Below are 6012 nucleotides of genomic sequence, written 5' to 3'. Positions count from 1 at the left end.
TTGTATACTTTTAACTATACGGGCCGAGTCCGGAATTTACGGGAAATCGCAGGTTTTCGTTTGCCGGCGATTAAACTTCTTTTATTTAGCGTCTCATCAAAAATGAAAACATTTTTGAAAACTACAAGTCTCATGCGTTTTAGTGGAGAAAAAATAATTTAAAAAATCGTTCGGGAAATGAGTTTACTCCCTGGGTACTTTCTTTGTATACTTTTGAGTATACGGGCCGAGTCCGGGGTTTACGGGAAATGGCGGGTTTTCGTTTGCCAGGGATTAAACTTCTTTTATTCAGCGTCTCATGAAAAATGAAAACATTTTTAAAAACTACAAGTCTCATGGGCTTTAGTGGTGAAATAATAATTTAAAAAATCGTTCTGGAAATGAGCTTACACCCTGGGTACTTTCTTTGTATAATTTTGACTATACGGGCCGAGTCCGGGATTTACGGGAAATCGCAGGTTGTCGTTTGCCGGCGATTAAACTTCTTTCATTCAGCGTCTCCTCAAAAATGAAAACATTTTTGAAAACTACAAGTCTCATGCGTTTTAGTGGAGATAAAATAATTTAAAAAATCGTTCGGGAAATGAGTTTACTCCCTGGGTACTTTCTTTGTATACTTTTGAGTATACGGGCCGAGTCCGGGGTTTACGGGAAATGGCGGGTTTTCGTTTGCCGGCGATTAAACTTCTTTTATTCAGCGTCTCAACAAAAATGAAAACATTTTTAAAAACTACAAGTCTCATGGGCTTTAGTGGTGAAATAATAATTTAAAAAATCGTTCTGGAAATGAGTTTACACCCTGGGTACTTTGTTTGTATACTTTTAACTATACGGGCCGAGTCCGGAATTTACGGGAAATCGCAGGTTTTCGTTTGCCGGCGATTAAACTTCTTTTATTTAGCGTCTCATCAAAAATGAAAACATTTTTGAAAACTACAAGTCTCATGCGTTTTAGTGGAGAAAAAATAATTTAAAAAATCGTTCGGGAAATAAGTTTACTCCCTGGGTACTTTCTTTGTATACTTTTGAGTATACGGGCCGAGTCCGGGGTTTACGGGAAATGGCGGGTTTTCGTTTGCCAGGGATTAAACTTCTTTTATTCAGCGTCTCATCAAAAATGAAAACATTTTTAAAAACTACAAGTCTCATGGGCTTTAGTGGTGAAATAATAATTTAAAAAATCGTTCTGGAAATGAGTTTACACCCTGGGTACTTTGTTTGTATACTTTTGACTATACGGGCCGAGTCCGGGATTTACGGGAAATTGCAGGTTTTCGTTTGCCGGCGATTAAACTTCTTTTTTTCAGCGTCTCATCAAAAATGAAAACATTTTTGAAAACTACAAGTCTCATGCGTTTTAGTGGTAAAAATAATATAAAAAATCGTTCGGGAAATGAGTTTACTCCATGGGTACTTTCTTTGTATACTTTTGACTATCCGGGCCAAACCCGGGATTTACGGGAAATGGCGGGTTTTCGTTTGCCGGCGATTAAACTTCTTTTATTCAGCGTCTCATCAAAAATGAAAACATTTTTGAAAACTACAAGTCTCATGCGTTTTAGTGGTGAAAAAATAATATAAAAAATCGTTCTGGAAATGAGTTTACTCCCTGGGTACTTTCTTTGTATACTTTTGACTATACGGGCCGAGTCCGGGATTTACGGGAAGTCGCGGGATATGGTTTCCCGGCGATTAAACTTCTTTTATTCAGCGTCTCATCAAAAATGAAAACATGTTTAAAAACTACAAGTCTCATGGGCTTTAGTGGTGAAATAATAATTTAAAAAATCGTTTGGGAAATGAGTTTACACCCTGGGTACTTTCTTTGTATAATTTTGACTATGCGGGCCGAGTCCGGGGTTTACGGGAAATGGCGGGTTTTCGTTTGCCGGCGATTAAACTTCTTTTATTCAGCGTCACAACAAAAATGAAAACATTTTTAAAAACTACAAGTCTCATGGGCTTTAGTGGTGAAATAATAATTTAAAAAATCGTTCTGGAAATGAGTTTACACCCTGGGTACTTTCTTTGTATAATTTTGACTATACGGGCCGAGTCCGGGATTTACGGGAAATCGCAGGTTGTCGTTTGCCGGCGATTAAACTTCTTTCATTCAGCGTCTCCTCAAAAATGAAAACATTTTTGAAAACTACAAGTCTCATGCGTTTTAGTGGAGAAAAAATAATTTAAAAAATCGTTCGGGAAATGAGTTTACTCCCTGGGTACTTTCTTTGTATACTTTTGAGTATACGGGCCGAGTCCGGGGTTTACGGGAAATGGCGGGTTTTCGTTTGCCGGCGATTAAACTTCTTTTATTCAGCGTCTCAACAAAAATGAAAACATTTTTAAAAACTACAAGTCTCATGGGCTTTAGTGGTGAAATAATAATTTAAAAAATCGTTCTGGAAATGAGTTTACACCCTGGGTACTTTGTTTGTATACTTTTAACTATACGGGCCGAGTCCGGAATTTACGGGAAATCGCAGGTTTTCGTTTGCCGGCGATTAAAGTTCTTTTATTTAGCGTCTCATCAAAAATGAAAACATTTTTGAAAACTACAAGTCTCATGCGTTTTAGTGGAGAAAAAAAAATTTAAAAAATCGTTCGGGAAATAAGTTTACTCCCTGGGTACTTTCTTTGTATACTTTTGAGTATACGGGCCGAGTCCGGGGTTTACGGGAAATGGCGGGTTTTCGTTTGCCAGGGATTAAACTTCTTTTATTCAGCGTCTCATCAAAAATGAAAACATTTTTAAAAACTACAAGTCTCATGGGCTTTAGTGGTGAAATAATAATTTAAAAAATCGTTCTGGAAATGAGTTTACACCCTGGGTACTTTGTTTGTATACTTTTGACTATACGGGCCGAGTCCGGGATTTACGGGAAATTGCAGGTTTTCGTTTGCCGGCGATTAAACTTCTTTTATTCAGCGTCTCATCAAAAATGAAAACATTTTTGAAAACTACAAGTCTCATGCGTTTTAGTGGTAAAAATAATATAAAAAATCGTTCGGGAAATGAGTTTACTCCATGGGTACTTTCTTTGTATACTTTTGACTATCTGGGCCAAACCCGGGATTTACGGGAAATGGCGGGTTTTCGTTTGCCGGCGATTAAACTTCTTTTATTCAGCGTCTCATCAAAAATGAAAACATTTTTGAAAACTACAAGTCTCATGCGTTTTAGTGGTGAAAAAATAATATAAAAAATCGTTCTGGAAATGAGTTTACTCCCTGGGAACTTTCTTTGTATACTTTTGACTATACGGGCCGAGTCCGGGATTTACGGGAAGTCGCGGGATATGGTTTGCCGGCGATTAAACTTCTTTTATTCAGCGTCTCATCAAAAATGAAAACATGTTTAAAAACTACAAGTCTCATGGGCTTTAGTGGTGAAATAATAATTTAAAAAATCGTTCGGGAAATGAGTTTACACCCTGGGTACTTTCTTTGTATAATTTTGACTATGCGGGCCGAGTCCGGGGTTTACGGGAAATGGCGGGTTTTCGTTTGCCGGCGATTAAACTTCTTTTATTCAGCGTCACAACAAAAATGAAAACATTTTTAAAAACTACAAGTCTCATGGGCTTTAGTGGTGAAATAATAATTTAAAAAATCGTTCGGGAAATGAGTTTACTCCCTGGGTACTTTCTTTGTATACTTTTGAGTATACGGGCCGAGTCCGGGGTTTACGGGAAATGGCGGGTTTTCGTTTGCCGGCGATTAAACTTCTTTTATTCAGCGTCACAACAAAAATGAAAACATTTTTAAAAACTACAAGTCTCATGGGCTTTAGTGGTGAAATAATAATTTAAAAAATCGTTCTGGAAATGAGTTTACACCCTGGGTACTTTGTTTGTATACTTTAAACTATACGGGCCGAGTCCGGAATTTACGGGAAATCGCAGGTTTTCGTTTGCCGGCGATTAAACTTCTTTTATTTAGCGTCTCATCAAAAATGAAAACATTTTTGAAAACTACAAGTCTCATGCGTTTTAGTGGAGAAAAAATAATTTAAAAAATCGTTCGGGAAATAAGTTTACTCCCTGGGTACTTTCTTTGTATACTTTTGAGTATACGGGCCGAGTCCGGGGTTTACGGGAAATGGCGGGTTTTCGTTTGCCAGGGATTAAACTTCTTTTATTCAGCGTCTCATCAAAAATCAAAACATTTTTAAAAACTACAAGTCTCATGGGCTTTAGTGGTGAAATAATAATTTAAAAAATCGTTCTGGAAATGAGTTTACACCCTGGGTACTTTGTTTGTATACTTTTGACTATACGGGCCGAGTCCGGGATTTACGGGAAATTGCAGGTTTTCGTTTGCCGGCGATTAAACTTCTTTTATTCAGCGTCTCATCAAAAATGAAAACATTTTTGAAAACTACAAGTCTCATGCGTTTTAGTGGTAAAAATAATATAAAAAATCGTTCGGGAAATGAGTTTACTCCATGGGTACTTTCTTTGTATACTTTTGACTATCCGGGCCAAGCCCGGGATTTACGGGAAATGGCGGGTTTTCGTTTGCCGGCGATTAAACTTCTTTTATTCAGCGTCTCATCAAAAATGAAAACATTTTTGAAAACTACAAGTCTCATGCGTTTTAGTGGTGAAAGAATAATATAAAAAATCGTTCTGGAAATGAGTTTACTCCCTGGGTACTTTCTTTGTATACTTTTGACTATACGGGCCGAGTCCGGGATTTACGGGAAGTCGCGGGTTTTGGTTTCCCGGCGATTAAACTTCTTTTATTCAGCGTCTCATCAAAAATGAAAACATGTTTAAAAACTACAAGTCTCATGGGCTTTAGTGGTGAAATAATAATTTAAAAAATCGTTCTGGAAATGAGTTTACACCCTGGGTACTATCTTTGTATACTTTTGACTATTCGGGCCGAGTCCGGGATTTACGGGAAATCGCAGGTTTTCGTTTGCCGGCGATAAAACTTCTTTTATTCAGCGTCTCATCAAAAATGAAAACATTTTTGAAAACTACAAGTCTCATGCGTTTTAGTGGTGAAAAAATAATATAAAAAATCGTTCGGGAAATGAGTTTACTCCCTGGGTACTTTCTTTGTATACTTTTGACTATACGGGCCGAGTCCGGGGTTTACGGGAAATGGCGAGTTTTCGTTTACCGGCGATTAAACTTCTTTTATTCAGCGTCTCATCAAAAATGAAAACATTTTTGAAAACTACAAGTCTCATGCGTTTTAGTGGAGAAAAAATAATTTAAAAAATCGTTCGGGAAATGAGTTTACTCCCTGGGTACTTTCTTTGTATACTTTTGAGTATACGGGCCGAGTCCGGGGTTTACGGGAAATGGCGGGATTTCGTTTGCCGGCGATTAAACTTCTTTTATTCAGTGTATCTTCAAAAATGAAAACATTTTTGAAAACTACAAGTCTCATGGGCTTTAGTGGTGAAATAATAATTTAAAAAATCGTTTTGGAAATAAGTTTACTCCCTGGGTACTTTCTTTGTATACTTTTGAGTATACGGGCCGAGTCCAGGGTTTACGGGAAATGGCGGGTTTTCGTTTGCCAGGGATTAAACTTCTTTTATTCAGCGTCTCATCAAAAATGAAAACATTTTTAAAAACTACAAGTCTCATGGGCTTTAGTGGTGAAATAATAATTTAAAAAATCGTTCTGGAAATGAGTTTACACCCTGGGTACTTTGTTTGTATACTTTTGACTATACGGGCCGAGTCCGGGATTTACGGGAAATTGCAGGTTTTCGTTTGCCGGCGATTAAACTTCTTTTATTCAGCGTCTCATCAAAAATGAAAACATTTTTGAAAACTACAAGTCTCATGCGTTTTAGTGGTAAAAATAATATAAAAAATCGTTCGGGAAATGAGTTTACTCCATGGGTACTTTCTTTGTATACTTTTGACTATCCGGGCCAAGCCCGGGATTTACGGGAAATGGCGGGTTTTCGTTTGCCGGCGATTAAACTTCTTTTATTCAGCGTCTCATCAAAAATGAAAACATTTTTGAAAACTACAAGTCTCA

Source organism: Hydractinia symbiolongicarpus, chromosome 1 (genome assembly GCF_029227915.1).
Source record: "Hydractinia symbiolongicarpus strain clone_291-10 chromosome 1, HSymV2.1, whole genome shotgun sequence".
Classification (NCBI taxonomy): Eukaryota; Metazoa; Cnidaria; class Hydrozoa; order Anthoathecata; family Hydractiniidae; genus Hydractinia; species Hydractinia symbiolongicarpus.
The sequence above is the reverse complement of the archived record's forward strand: the minus strand, read 5'-3'. Positions refer to the sequence as shown.